At 33.3% G+C, this 17166-nt stretch overlaps 1 long non-coding RNA gene across 1 annotated transcript; it reads right to left on the bottom strand.

Moving 5' to 3' along the window:
• Positions 1 to 10557: 10557 nt before the first annotated feature.
• LOC148770185 (uncharacterized) lies at positions 10558 to 12584 on the bottom strand. The gene is made up of 4 exons (XR_016031564.1): positions 12462 to 12584; positions 11843 to 11897; positions 11568 to 11740; positions 10558 to 11012 (listed from the first exon to the last, which is right to left on the bottom strand). It is a non-coding gene; the product is annotated as an uncharacterized LOC148770185 (long non-coding RNA).
• Positions 12585 to 17166: the final 4582 nt, after the last annotated feature.

Here is a 17166-nt window from a genome sequence, read left to right on the forward strand (position 1 = left end):
GGTTTCATATAGGATATGGGAAAGAGGCTTATTGTATTTTTCGTACTGGTTGTATAGTATGTGTCATGCGCAGTAATGGTATTAATAGTGCATTTAGATGGTATTGACACAAGGTACTCGAAGTACTGTCCCGAAACCATTTAGTCCTAACAAGGGTATATGTCATATGTAATAATGGTATTCCTCTTGACTTCGGACGGTATTAACACAGGGTACTGGAAGTATAATCTTTGATGGTTATGTAGTATGTGTCATATGCCACAATAGTATTGCTAGTGCCTTTGAATGGCATTGCTAGTGACTTTGGATTGTATTGACACATGGTACTGGAAGTATAAGTTTGATGGTTTTGTAGTATGTGTCATATGCCACAATAGTATTACTAGTGCCTTTGAATGGCATTGCTAGTGACTTTGGATGGTATTGACACATGGTACTGGAAGTATAATGTTTGATGGTCCTGTAGTATGTGTCATATGCCACAATAGTATTGCTAGTGCCGTTGAATGGTATTGCTAGTGCATTCGAATAGTATCGACAAAGGGTACTGGAAGTATAATGTTTGATTGTAATGTAGTATGTGTCATATGCCACAATGGTATTGCTCCGTTGAATGGTATTGCTAGTGCATTCGAATAGTATCGACAAAGGGTACTGGAAGTATAATGTTTGATTGTAATGTAGTATGTGTCATATGCAACAATGGTATTGCTAGTACATTTGGATGGTATTGAACAAAATTACTGGAAGTACTAGTAGTGGAACTTTATAGTACGTTGTATTTGTTATAATTGTAGTTTTATGTGTATGTAATTGTAGGAATTGATGTAAAAGAAGATTGCAACAAGCTATGAATAGGCTGCAGGTGCTCACCGATCGCTTTTCAAACAACTATGGAAGGTGTGAAAAAAGTGATGAAGAAACAACATTATGAAGTACTGAAGAAAAATCCCTTCTATCACTACATGGACATGCCTAAAATAAACGACAGCTTCCATAGGGTTGCGTCTCTCATGCAAGCGTACAATGTAAAAGATCGGGCCTTCTGGTTTGGGGAAAATACTATACACTTGGAAGTGTTGTGGGGTTTTTGTGTTTTTTTGTAATTAATGAACAGATGAATGTGTTTTTGTGCCATAAACAATCTGTCCTTTTGTTGTAGAGCTAATAATACTATTGATTAGCTCTCTTCGTACTTTTCCATTGTATCCATTGTACTATATGTTTCGATGAAATGTACTTACCTTTTGAACACATGGTACTTTATTTTGCGATAATTAGTTTGTATAAAGAATATAAGCGTACCATAAAAATGAGCAACAAATACTTTCTAGTCTATTCGAAGATACCTTGTCAACACTAGACTTGTACTTACTTGATGAACAAAGCGTACTTCACATGTGTATTCACGAAAAACTTACCATAAACTGAAGAATTGTGTCTATTCATTCTTAATAGTCTTAAAATGAAGAGTTATGTCTTAAAATGCGATCATATGGATGCATTGGCCCCACAATAATATATAGATTGTAAAAATACTATATGAATGGCAAACATATACTTTATCAGTGAACAAAGCGTACTATAGTCACGAATCACTTGTACTTCACATGTGTATTCATTGTACTTACTTGATGAACAAAGCGTACCATATTTTTTGATGAATTGAATTGTACCAATTTCATTGACGCTTTAATGATCAATAAGTACGGGAGATGCATAAATTATGTTTTAGATGATTATTTTAAGGTAGGTGAGCATTATTGTTGCGTTTGGAATACAAGATCCCATAAATATGTTGAATTTCATACATGATGCTCAACATATACTATACAATATATTCATACAAGTCTACAATGCTCAAGTGTAAAACTAATATTTTCCTCAATTCTTACCATAATCGATATTGATCGACTCCCACATTGTCTCCATTCATTCTTAATAGTCTTAAAATGAAGAGTTGTGTCTTAAAATGCGATCATATGGATGCATTGGCCCCACAATAATATATAGAGTGTAACAATACTATATGAATGGCAAACATATACTTCATCAGTGAACAAAGCGTACTATAGTCACGAATCACTTGTACTTCACATGTGTATTCATTGTACTTACTTGATGAACAAAGCGTACCATATTTTTTGATGAATTGAATTGTACCAATTACATTGACGCTTTAATGATCAATAAGTACGGGAGATGCATAAATTATGTTTTAGATGATTATTTTAAGGTAGGTGAGCATTATTATTGCGTTTCGAATACAAGATCCCATAAATATGTTGAATTTCATACATGATGCTCATCATATACTATACAATATATTCATACAAGTCTACAATGCTCAAGTGTAAAACTAATATTTTCCTCAATTCTTACCATAATCGATATTGATCGACTCCCACATTGTCTCCATTCATTCTTAATAGTCTTAAAATGAAGAGTTGTGTCTTAAAATGCGATCATATGGATGCATTGGCCCCACAATAATATATAGAGTGTAACAATACTATATGAATGGCAAACATATACTTCATCAGTGAACAAAACGTACTATAGTCACGAATCACTTGTACTTCCATGTGTATTCATTGTACTTACTTGATGAACAAAGCGTACCATATTTTTTGATGAATTGAATTGTACCAATTTCATTGACGCTTTAATGATCAATAAGTACGGGAGATGCATAAATTATGTTTTAGATGATTATTTTAAGGTAGGTGAGCATTATTGTTGCGTTTGGAATACAAGATCCCATAAATATGTTGAATTTCATACATGATACTCATATACTATACAATATATTCATACAAGTCTACAATGCTCAAGTATAAAACTAATATTTTCCTCAATTCTTATCATAATCGATATTGATCGACTCCCACATTGTCTCCATCCATTCTTAATAGTCTTAAAATGAAGAGTTGTGTCTTAAAATGCGATCATATGGATGCATTGGCCCCACAATAATATATAGAGTGTAACAATACTATATGAATGGCAAACATATACTTCATCAGTGAACAAAGCGTACTATAGTCACGAATCACTTGTACTTCACATGTGTATTCATTGTACTTACTTGATGAACAAAGCGTACCATATTTTTTGATGAATTGAATTGTACCAATTTCATTGACGCTTTAATGATCAATAAGTACGGGAGATGCATAAATTATGTTTTAGATGATTATTTTAAGGTAGGTGAGCATTATTGTTGCGTTTGGAATACAAGATCCCATAAATATGTTGAATTTCATACATGATACTCATATACTATACAATATATTCATACAAGTCTACAATGCTCAAGTATAAAACTAATATTTTCCTCAATTCTTATCATAATCGATATTGATCGACTCCCACATTGTCTCCATCCATTCTTAATAGTCTTAAAATGAAGAGTTGTGTCTTAAAATGCGATCATATGGATGCATTGGCCCCACAATAATATATAGAGTGTAACAATACTATATGAATGGCAAACATATACTTCATCAGTGGACAAAGCGTACTATAGTCACGAATCACTTGTACTTCACATGTGTATTCATTGTACTTACTTGATGAACAAAGCGTACCATATTTTTTGATGAATTGAATTGTACCAATTTCATTGACGCTTTAATGATCAATAAGTACGGGAGATGCATAAATTATGTTTTAGATGATTATTTTAAGGTAGGTGAGCATTATTGTTGCGTTTGGAATACAAGATCCCATAAATATGTTGAATTTCATACATGATACTCATATACTATACAATATATTCATACAAGTCTACAATGCTCAAGTGTGAAACTAATATTTTCCTCAATTCTTACCATAATCGATATTGATCGACTCCCACATTGTCTCCATCCATTCTTAATAGTCTTAAAATGAAGAGTTGTGTCTTGAAATGCGATCATATGGATGCATTGGCCCCACAATAATATATAGAGTGTAACAATACTATATGAATGGCAAACATATACTTCATCAGTGAACAAAGCGTACTATAGTCACGAATCACTTGTACGTCACATGTGTAGTCATTGTACTTACTTGATGAACAAAGCGTACTATATTGACGAATAACCCAAACTTTACCGGCTTATATATTGTACTTATTTGGTGAATAAAGCGTACTATATTCACGAATAACCCAAACTTTACCAGCTTATACATTGTAATTATTTGGTGAATAAAGCGTACTATATTCACGAATAACCCGAACTTTACCGGCTTATACATTGTACTTATTTGGTGAACAAAGCGTACTATATTCACGAATAAACCGAACTTTACCAGCTTATACATTGTACTTATTTTGTGAACAAAGCGTACTATATTCACGAATAACCCGAACTTTACCAGCTTATACATTGTACTTTTTTGGTGAACAAAGCGTACTATATTCACGAATAAACCGAACTTTACCAGCTTATACATTGTACTTATTTGGTGAACAAAGCGTACTATATTCACGAATAACCCTAACTTTACCAGCTTATACATTGTACTCTTATGCTCACTAATTAAACAACAGTACATAGGTTTTACATAGCATGTAGACTGCAAATATTACTAGATTCAACACTATTAAACTATGAACTACTCCACCTTCAGAATTGCAATTCTTCACTTCACTTTCTTGATGAACTTGGTTCATCGACGCACTTGTAGCTTCATTTTCTTCACGATTTGAGTTGGAAAAAGTTTGCCCAACTTCAAATGGTTCACACCAATGGGAGTAGCCATGGTGTGGGCAACAGTAAAATAACCTTCCGGGATTCAAAATAGTTTCTGAAACCATGATAATTGTTTTCTTCCCACAATCAAGACGCTTGCATTTCCCTTTTTTGTATTTTAACCCACTCATTTGAGTGGTGCTACTCGAAGAGTAGCATCACCACAAGTGTGCTCAAGATTGCATTTACGAATGCTAAATAACTTATCTGACTTGTACAATTATGCATAAACCCTCCATTTGCAGTTTTCGTCAATGCATACTGCTATGTTCTTTTGTTGATCATTTTTCATGTGCTTAAATGATCGATTATTAGCAATAGAATAGTTTTTCAGCATATGCCTAAAATCATCAGGATCTTTAAAAAACTGATTCTCCCCACGGATGCAATGTCTCCATGCATCAATTGAATTTCTAAGCGGATTACCCTCGATTTCCATCGATTGATCGCCGCTTTTGGTTTAAAAAAATTAAAAAAATGGATTACAATAGAGTGGAATCCAAATAACAATGTACATGAAAATATCATAACAATGCACTGGTTCCATACTATCTTCCCCATTATATGATACTATGTTTTCCCACCAACAGTACCAAATTTACCTATCACCCATACTATTCAGATGAAGGTTACGTACTATCTTCCCCATTATATGATACTATGTTTTCCCACCAACAGTACCAAATTTACCTATCACGCATACTATACGAATAACGATTACGTACTGTAAGTACCATACGTCCATACCATATTTATATTAGCATGATACTATTACGTGCCATATTTTATACTATGTATCACAATAATTAACAACCATAAAGAAATGCATTTCAGCAGTACAGAAAAATAAGGAGACCTACCAGCCATCGGTGCGAACCCTCTTTCGTCGGAAAAAAGAGGAAACCAGAGGAGAGAAAGAGAGAAGAAATAGAGAAGAAAAAGAGCAGATAGAAATGAAGAAAGAGAAGAAAGAAAGAGAAGATGAAGAGAGAGAAAATGCAGAGAGAGAAAATGAGGAGAGAGAAAAGGGTGAGAGTGAAAAAGAAGAGAAAGAATATAATAAAATATATTAAATTTACCTTAGAGACTGATCTGCATGTCAGACGCGTGAATATGGACTGATTTGCTTTGAGAAATGATACGAACCCCGTAGAACTTGTTACGAGACCCAATACCCTACGCGGAAGCAAGATCGAAAACACCCAAAAACAAAGATTCAAGTTTGGCGGAAGCACGGAACAATGACCCCGTAGCTATAAAGAGCTAGAAACCATTATTATCAAGGTGGAATATTGACCCCGTGGTTATAAAGAACCAGAAACCAATATTATGTCGCTAAGAAAGTTACAAGAATCCACTTGTAAAATCCCGAAGAATGCTGTAGAACAGCGAAGGAGAATTAACTCTCAAAATACTCAATTATTCTTTAAAATTGGTCTTATAAAATAAGCCAAATTGGCAACCTATTTATAAGGTCTAAAAAGACTCCTTTTTCACAAGGAAAAGGACTCATACCTAAACTATAATAAGGAAATAAATAAATAAGCAAATCCTAACCATAAAGGACTCTAAAATAATAAAAACATAATAAAACCTAAATTAAAAACGTGCATAATTAAATAAGATAACTTGATCTTCAAGTCGACTTCTCGATCACCCTTCTTAACTCGCGACATTGGGCTGTGCACGTGCATGCAATTAAAGCTCAATTTCGACATTGTTCCACTTCGAATATCTCTTCGCTCAAAACATGAAAGTTGTAGATCTTTCAGTTAGCTTTCCGAATCATTTTGAATTAGCTTAAATGGACTTCAGATGCGAGAGTTATAACTCGAATGGTGAACTCTGCCAGAATAGGCGAGAATCTCGGATGCATGGAATTCGACTTGTCCAACGAATTCTTCTCTTTCTTTTCTTCCAATTCCAAACCATAGACTCTTCAAAGGCCTGATTCAAGCCTTTACACTTCAACTTCAACACGAACAGCTCCATTAATCTCACTCGCTTTCTCTTCTTCCAATGCTTTGTCTTGGAGCTTGTGCGGATCGTATCATTCTCCCCCTCTTTAAAAGGATTCGTCCTCGAATCCGAACAAATATCACAAGGAGTATAAACAAGATCGATCTCTCTGTTTGGTACCGAACTTACACATCTCAGCACCACATCGCCAAACACACTATCTAGCATCCATTGAAGTGGATATGAACGCGAGTATTTTGTAGCTTGAAGTTCCAATGCGTTCAACCTCTGTATAGAGAATGATTGAAGCATCTCTCTAGGCACCGCCATCTCATCAACATTCACACTAAGAGTTTGCACTTTGCTTAGCTCGGCATTAACTTCGATGCATGGCTGGCTCATATCATTCTCCACCTCTTCAAAAGGATTCGTCCTCGAATCCGAACCTTCTTTTTCTTCAAGTGGTGGCGCGGGCTTGCAATTTTCTTCCCCCTTGGACTCGACCTCAACATTCTCACTTAACTTTTCCTCAAGCAGCGGTTTTTCACTTGCTGAATCCCCTACAATGTTCTGATTCTCAAAAGCATGACGAGTATCTTCCTTTTCAAGTGGTGATAAAGAATCACCCTTTCTCTTCAATTCCTCGTAGTCTCCTTTTTCTCGTAGAATTGCCTCTGCTTTGAGTTTTTGTAATGGTTCCCTCGTTTGCCTCGTTGAAGATCTCCTATGTGATAACCAAATCGATGAACTCCGTTCTTTTGACTTAGTAACTTGCCTCAAGCTTTGCATCTTCAATTCCCTATAATAATGGGCAGGAACAAACCTCTTTCTCATAACTGCCTTCATGGACTCCCAATCTTCAATTGGTGGTTCACCACAGCGCCGCCTAGTTAAGACATATTGGTCCCACCAACTAATTGCATAGTCAATGAATGCTTCGACGGCGAGCTTCACCTTCTTCTTTTCGGAATAATAATGACAATCGAATACGAGCTCAAGCTTTCTTTCCCATTGAATGTACGCATCAGGATCACTCTTGCCTTGGAAAGATGGTATTGTCAACTTGAGTGAGCTGAAGTTTTGATCTACGCCATCTCTTTCTCGAACAAAATATCCTCGGCCCGATCTATCCATTCCAGAACCTCGTCCCATACTCTCCCTCCTTGATTTTGTAGCGTTCACACCAAAATGTCCATCACGATCTACCTCTTTATCAGGATAATGTATAACTGGTTGGTGAACATCACGTCGTACGTATGGCCCTCGAACATGTTGATCTTTGCGTAGTTCCTTTAGTTGGGTAATAATTCCTTCCATCCGATCTTGGAGTTCTTGGAAGCGTATATCCATTGGCGACATCCTACGCTGCTCAATTCTTTCTCCGTAATAACCGGTCTTCTCGGACATGATCAAAGCAATATATTTTTTTTTTTTTTTTTTTTTGAGACACTAACAAACTCTAACTTAGACTCTAAGAAGCTTCAACAAAAATAAATTTCCATTTTTTTTTTTTTTTTGACACGAACAAACCCTAACTTAGACTCAAAGAAACTCAAAACAAATAACCAAAAATTCGATTTATTTTTATTTTTGACCTAAACAACCGAACGAAGAATAAGAGAAAAGAGGACTAGAAGACTCGACAAAAGACAAAAGAAAACTACGATGACACGAACAAGACTGACAAAAAAATAAAGATAAAGATAGGTGAAACCTGTTTTGGATGTTGGCTCTGGTTACCAACTGATACGAAACGAAAAACAAAACGAAGACACGAAAGAAAGGACTGACTCAACAATTAAGATAAAGGATAGGCGAAACCTGTTTTGGATGCTGGCTCTGGTTACCAACTGATACGAACCCCGTAGAACTTGTTACGAGACCCAATACCCTACGCGGAAGCAAGATCGAAAACACCCAAAAACAAAGATTCAAGTTTGGCGGAAGCACGGAACAATGACCCCGTAGCTATAAAGAGCTAGAAACCATTATTATCAAGGTGGAATATTGACCCCGTGGTTATAAAGAACCAGAAACCAATATTATGTCGCTAAGAAAGTTACAAGAATCCACTTGTAAAATCCCGAAGAATGCTGTAGAACAGCGAAGGAGAATTAACTCTCAAAATACTCAATTATTCTTTAAAATTGGTCTTATAAAATAAGCCAAATTGGCAACCTATTTATAAGGTCTAAAAAGACTCCTTTTTCACAAGGAAAAGGACTCATACCTAAACTATAATAAGGAAATAAATAAATAAGCAAATCCTAACCATAAAGGACTCTAAAATAATAAAAACATAATAAAACCTAAATTAAAAACGTGCATAATTAAATAAGATAACTTGATCTTCAAGTCGACTTCTCGATCACCCTTCTTAACTCGCGACATTGGGCTGTGCACGTGCATGCAATTAAAGCTCAATTTCGACATTGTTCCACTTCGAATATCTCTTCGCTCAAAACATGAAAGTTGTAGATCTTTCAGTTAGCTTTCCGAATCATTTTGAATTAGCTTAAATGGACTTCAGATGCGAGAGTTATAACTCGAATGGTGAACTCTGCCAGAATAGGCGAGAATCTCGGATGCATGGAATTCGACTTGTCCAACGAATTCTTCTCTTTCTTTTCTTCCAATTCCAAACCATAGACTCTTCAAAGGCCTGATTCAAGCCTTTACACTTCAACTTCAACACGAACAGCTCCATTAATCTCACTCGCTTTCTCTTCTTCCAATGCTTTGTCTTGGAGCTTGTGCGGATCGTATCAAGAAACTACCTAGGGACTGATCTGTGTTTTGAGTTTTGGATTAGGGATTTATCTGTAGTTTCCCCTATGCAAAATAGTATATATATATATATATATATATATATATATATATATATATATATATATATATATATATATATATATATATATATATATATATATATATGTTCGTCATTTTCTAGTTCAATTTTCTATCTTTTTTTTTGGGCTGAATTTAATTGGATAGGGGGTTGTATTCATAAATGAGAGAATCCAAGAATTAAATTTATTGGACTCCATTACTCTACGTCTTCGAATACAAGATTTATCATTTAAAAAAAAACAGGATTTATGTTTTGAATGTATTATATATATATGTTGAAAAAAATAGAGACTGCAGCTGCATTCAAATTTACTTACAGACGGGAACTACAGTATTGTTTGTGCGTCCCCAAAATTAACTCGACAACGTTTTTGCATCTCAGCACGTGAAACTTTCGTTTTTAACGAAAATAATTTATAGTGTGCTCATATTCGAACGTATGCCAATAAACTCATAATTAGTATTTTTCGATATCACTAAATATATGAGTTACGTGAATAATAAATAACGCATGCCAAACCAGATAAGACGATCTATGGCATTTTTATCGTGTTATCACAATTCGACCCTTTGATTGGAAAAAAAGTGACAAGAAGAGTCGGAAAATAATTAATCAGAACAGTTGGAAATGTTTTTATTATTTTTAATCTTTTAATCTTTCGCGTGTTCTACGATCAAAGATTAAGTGGAATTGAGATTCAAGTATAAAAATGAAATGAAATTAAAACAAGCCAAAAAACACTTCCAACATTGTTTTGGAGTAGGACTTTTAAACCGAAAAATGAGAAATATTTTTAAAAGATCATTTAAAATTATCAAATTTTTGTGTACCGGTAAAATCCCTATTTGCGTAAGGACTCGCGATTACTACTCCAATAATTCGATTGATAATGAATACAACACCGAGTTTATTGCAATTAGTACTCCTGCGTTATCTCGAAATGCTAAAAATATACCCCGTTTTATTTTATTTGCAAAATACACCCTATGATTTACTATGGAAATATTTCGGCTATAAATGATATACTGTGAGAAACTTTAACGAACTCAAAGTACATGCACGAGAACTTGGGCTGCATTTGACTACAACAAAAAAATGACACTATTGATTTCTGATTTCCTAATTGTGACAACATAAAAAGTTCTAACTAAATACATTTATTAGACCATAACATTCTTTCGCTCTTGACCAACCAATATTTTCGGTAGAAGAAGAATCTCGAACAATATTCTTGTCAGTGACACAACAAGGGTAAAACCAACTTTCTTGATGCACACTGGCAACGGGCGGACGCAAACAATATGTGTGATACTCTGCATCACTGTTGTCGCGAAGTAGAATTTTCTTACTCTTTCCATCAACACCACAAACTTTGCGTGCCCCTTCACCCCAAGGTGCTTTCGGAATTACAACATCAGCATTATCATCAATACCCTTCTTGGAATCCGTATCTAACGACTCTGGTTTGTAGTGATTTTCGAGTTTATGGTGTAAAGGAACAACATAAATAAGAAAAATAAAAAACAAAAAAAACATGAATAACCATTAGTGATTGAAACTAGCTAGGTTAAAAAAACTCCGGATATGCATATTAGCATTTCCATAAAAATGCAAGTACATATCTATGAATTATCAAAGAGAGCTTTCTGAAAATATTCTCCATATAATAGGGTTTTCAAAAGCTATCACAAAAAGGTTTACCTCTTGTAAACTCGGGTCGATTTTATTATCACGAGATTGTATGTGACCACCATAAATAAATCCTCCTACTAGGTTTTTTTTTCCAAAAATAACACGTGTAACTGAATTATAGCTACCATTAAAAATTTTAAGCCAGATTTATTTAGATGTTTTATTTAGATGAAGACTGGCCAAAGCTCTTCATAATAATTCATTCTAGTCATCGAACAAAAATGAGATTAAAAGTGGATATGCACGGCGTGTATATATAACATAATCCTCTATCACAATATGAAAAAAATAACGGAAAATAAAAAAGACAAAGATCGATAAACCTTGATAAGCCAAATCCTAGCCTTTCTTTCAACATTTAGGTTGAAAGGGTTTACGATGCAGAGTATCACTCATACTCCTACTCCTTGAGTCTGCCCCTTGCCATTGTGTCTCTAGGAAATTGGGTTTCGCCCTTTTTGTGTCCCTAACAAGAATATCGTTCGAGATGCTCCCTCTGGCAAAACATAATCCGACGGTCAAGAACAAAATAAATAGAAGAGATACAAGAAAAAATTAACTTTGTTGGCTTTCGCTAAGAGAAACTGGTTTTGCGCACGTGCCCACAATAACATTGTTCAAGATACTCTACTAGCGCAAAACCGTCCGTCTGTCTGTCCCAAAAAAAAGAGAGAGAATAACAAAAAGAGAGAGTTACAAAAAAATTGACACGATAAATTATTAAAGACAAGGAAATCGGTAAACTAGAAATAATGTTTATATCTTCAAAGTTACAAATTTATGGCCGCAAGCGTGATGAAACAAAAAAATTATTTCAACATTTAATGATAAAAAAAAATGTTCGGTGTTTACATGCATTCACTGGAAAATCAATATAAGTATATTCAAACGGAATCCCGGGCTTAAAAAAAGGATATTCTATGTTCTAGCTCATTCGTAATTAAATCCGAAAAACTGCGTCAGATCAAAAAGAACAGAACCTTCTTTCATAGATTTTCATCACAAAATGCAGTTACTAAGATCTCAATTAAGATTTAAAAACACACAAAAAACCACCCAAATCCACATTTTAATAGTTCCAGAAAACATCAAGTTAATATCATCGGCCACATCATATATATCAAATCAGGAAATTAAAAATAAAATAAATAAAAATTGATCTCGCATGCAAACAAAGAGAAGAAAGATGCCACCCAAAAAAAACAAGAAAAAACTACCTATGAATAATCAAGCCAAAAATCGTGGCGGCGGTTCGGGAGCTAGGAGGCGTTGGGCGGTGGAGATCTTGAAAGAACGACTGAAATCAGCACAGAGAATTCCATTTATGTCAGAATTCCAACATAGCAGCGCAGAGACATATATTCCTTTTTATAGTAATTTTCTCTGACGAAAAAACCGAGGAAAGTGAGGCAGCAGTTATATTAGCGCAGAGACATATATTCCTTTTTTATTTATTTTTAAAAATTGCAAAAAAAGGAAATACATAATATTAATAAAATTAAAAACAATTATGTTATAATTGCTAAAACCAATCTTATAATTGCTTGAGTATGTTATTTATAAATTATTGTAATATTGTATGGCTGACAATATTTATCACATAGATTGTTTTCTTGCAGTTTTTGAAAATTTTGAGTACATAAGCACTTAGAGCAACTGTGTGAATGCCATAAATGTTTTTTGTTTTTTTTTTGGCCAATATTTCTTGCTTGTGTAGATCAAATATTACAAAACTTTGTTGTTTATTTCAATTTGTAACATATTATTGTGTAATTATGCACTGATATACCATATAATGTGTTTCCAAGTAGTAATTGTGTGAAAGCATGTGCCAAGAATTTATAATGTGAAATTAATTTAGAATCAAATTTGCCTTGTGCATTTTTGTTTTGTTTTTGTTCGCTAACGTTGTACAAAAGCTCATATTATGATAAATGGATATTTGTACAATAAATAATTTAACTGTATTTTAATTGGACTAATAAAAGTATAATATGTAAATTTTCCATAAATGAAGATAAAACCTCATTTTTTCCAACAAATTTATGGGCCGACTTAAAAAATTATTGAACTAATATACAAAAGTTAATGGAATCTCTCTTCCGTTTATTTAATTTTCTTTTGATCAACCGATATTTTGGTTGAACGTGAATCTCAAACAATATTCTTGTCAGCGGCACAACAAGGGTAACACCAACTTCCTTGAGGCACAGTGGCAACAGGCGGACGCAAAATGTATGTGTGATACTCTCCATCACTTCTGTCGCAAGGTCGAACCTTTTTATCCAATGGTGCTTTCGGAATTGCAACATCATAAGTATCTTTCTTAGAATTTGCATCTGGTGACTCTGATTGGTAGCAATTTTATAATTTCTGATGTAGACAATCAACCTAAATATTTTTTTTAAATGAAAAAAAAACCAAACAAGGGTTATGTGAGTAAAGCAATAATAACCATACTATGTTCAAAAAACGTATATACGCACAAATTCAAGTGATATATACATAGAAAATGTGTACCTCTTTCAAATGTAGGGATTCAAATGTGTGTCATTATTCCAGACATGCGGATTTAAAGAAGGATCTCGAATATGTTTTCGTTCTCAAATGCGTGTGCATACACTAGTAGAAAATTTGCTTATTACAACGAAATTTTTTGCTACAATAAAAAGCCGTAATAAAAGGTACTTTTTATTACAGAACAATTTTGAAGTCGTAGTAAATACTAGGATTTACCGTAGCAAAAAAGTATTGGTACGGCCATTTACCGTAGCAAAGCTTTTGTCACGTCCGTATATGCTACGGGGCAAATTCGTAGCAAAAGCCTTTTTAGTACGAATTTGATACCTTTTTCTACGGTTAATGATTGTAGTAAAAAGCCATTTTTTCTACTAGTTATAGATACGGTATTGAGAAAGAAAGGAAAAATAAGAGGGTTCTCATTTACGTAGAGTGTACGATGCAGGGTATCACTCATACTGCTTGAGTCTGCCCCTCGCCACTGTGCCACATGGAAGTTGGTATTGCCATTGTTGTACCGCTGTCAAGAATATTGTTTAAGACTCTCCTCTACCAAAACTTCATCAGTAGGTCAAGAATAAATTAAATAGAAAAGAGGCTTTATGAACTTTGTCGAATACCGTATATCTGTCCAAAAAAGAAACAAAGAGTGAGATTTCATAAACTTTGTTCAAAAGAAAAGGTTCACATAATTAAAGACAAGGAAATCGGTGTTTACATGCATTCACTAGAAAATCCAAATAAGTATATTCAAACGAAATCACAAGCTTAAAAATATATACATTCTTGTTCTTTCATTCTTTCCTTCTCAAGTAATGATCTCATATATAAGTCAGCTCCGAAAAAAATGCATCAAATCAAAAAGGGAAAAATCTTCTAGGGTTTCATACATTTTCATCAATATAGATGTAACGTAAAATGGCAACACATTACAAATCTATCATGGAAAACTATAGCACTTGATCGTAAGATACGATATATAATTCACATTCCGTAAATACAAATCCGAAAGTAGTTACAATATTTAGTTATTGAGATCTTAAAATCTATATCTATATATGTACGGATAAAAACACGAAAATCCTCATTTTAATAGTTTGAGAAAATCCTAAATTTGTTAACAATAAATGATTTGGATCGACAAACCAAACACGTGTGTGTGTGTGTATATATATATATATATATATATGTCAAATCTAGAATTATAAAAATCAAACAAATAGAATAGGATTTTGCATGAAAGAAATTAACAAATCAAGAGATGAGAGTTAAAAAAAAAAAAAAAATAAGACCTACCTGTAGACCATCATCCAGACAAAAATGGTGGCGGCGGAAGTTCGGGAGGAGGCGGTGGGCGGTGGAGATCTGCAAAGGACGATGGAGAGAATTCCATTTAATGTATGAATTGGGATACAGCTGCACTCCTTTTTAAAGTAATTTTATGACTACTAAACCTAGGAAAGTAAGACGGACATAATAATAGTTAGAGTTTCAGTTAGGGTAGTCACCTGAAGAAATGAAGCCCATTGGGTTTTCATCTTTTCTCTTCTAAAAGTAATATTATTCTAAAAATAATGTTTGAATGACAAGAGAGATGTTTGTCTACCACCTCTAAATGTTCGTCAATTTTATTTTTCCTTTTTTTTTTCTTTTTTTTCCTTTTTGGCTGAGTTTTTGTTGGATATAATTGTTATTCATGTGCTAAAATGAGATAATCCAAGAGTGAAACTTCCGCAAGGACACAATTACTTTACATCTTGAAAGACAAGATTTTATCGTAAAAGAAAAAGATTTATCTTTTAAATGTATTCTTTATTAATAAAGAATGCGATTGCGTACAAATATACTTGCAGACGAGATAGAGAAATGTTTGTGCGTCCCCTAAATTAATTGGACAATGTTTCTACATCTAAGATATAGAAATAAAATTAATAGTAAGATATTTGTAAGATAAGATTCTACATCTTTTCAAATATGTGACACTTTCGTTTTTTCATAAATATAATTTGTAGTTTGCTACTTCAACATATGCATACATTTTTACAGTAACAATGTTGGTATGGAAATAAACTCATAATTAATATCGTGACATGAATATTTTTCAATATCCTTAAATTTATCAACGTGAATGATAACATATACCAAGCTAGATTAGATGATCTATGGTAGTTTTATCATGTTATAAAGTTCCGTGGAAAAATAAATGGAACGGTTGGAAATGCGTTTTTTTTTTCTTGCTTTTTACAACTTCTACGATGAAGAGAGTTTGCAAATAGTACTCCTGTGCAACCTTGAACTGCAGGAAAAGTAATTATTAATGATTGTAGTAAAAAGCCATTTTTTCTACTAGTTATAGATACGGTATTGAGAAAGAAAGGAAAAATAAGAGGGTTCTCATTTACGTAGAGTGTACGATGCAGGGTATCACTCATATTGCTTGAGTCTGCCCCTCGCCACTGTGCCACATGGAAGTTGGTATTGCCATTGTTGTACCGCTGTCAAGAATATTGTTTAAGACTCTCCTATACCAAAACTTCATCAGTAGGTCAAGCATAAATTAAATAGAAAAGAGGCTTTATGAACTTTGTCGAATACCGTATGTCTGTCCAAAAAAGAAACAAAGAGTGAGATTTCATAAACTTCGTTCAAAAGAAAAGGTTCACATAATTAAAGACAAGGAAATCGGTGTTTACATGCATTCACTAGAAAATCCAAATAAGTATATTCAAACGAAATCACAAGCTTAAAAATATATACATTCTTGTTCTTTCATTCTTTTCTTGTTAAGTAATGATCTCATATATAAGTTGGCTCCGAAAAAAATGCATCAAATCAAAGAGGGAAAATCTTCTAGGGTTCCATAAGTTTTCATCAGTATAGATGTAACGTAAAATGGCAACACATTACACATCTATCATCGAAAACTATAGCACTTGATCGTTAGATACGATATATAATTCACATTTCCTAATACAAATCCGAAAGTACTTTACAAAATTTAGTTGCCGAGATCTTAAAATCTAAGTACATACGAATAAAAACATGAAAATCATCATTTTAGTTATTTTGGAAAACCCTAACTTTCTTTGGTACATAACAATAAATAATTTAGATCGACGACGCGACGAACCAAACATGCAAATCATAAAAAATCTTAAATCCATTGGCGTGTGTGTGTATATATATATATACATACATATATATATATATATATATATATATATATATATATATATATATATATATATATATATATATATATATATATATATATATATATATATATATATATATATATATATATATATATATATATATATATATATATATACATATATATATATATATATATATACATATATATATATATATATATATATATATATATATATATATATTGTG

Source organism: Erythranthe guttata, chromosome 6 (genome assembly GCF_056151865.1).
Source record: "Erythranthe guttata isolate IM_541 chromosome 6, IM_541, whole genome shotgun sequence".
Taxonomy (NCBI): Eukaryota; Viridiplantae; Streptophyta; class Magnoliopsida; order Lamiales; family Phrymaceae; genus Erythranthe; species Erythranthe guttata.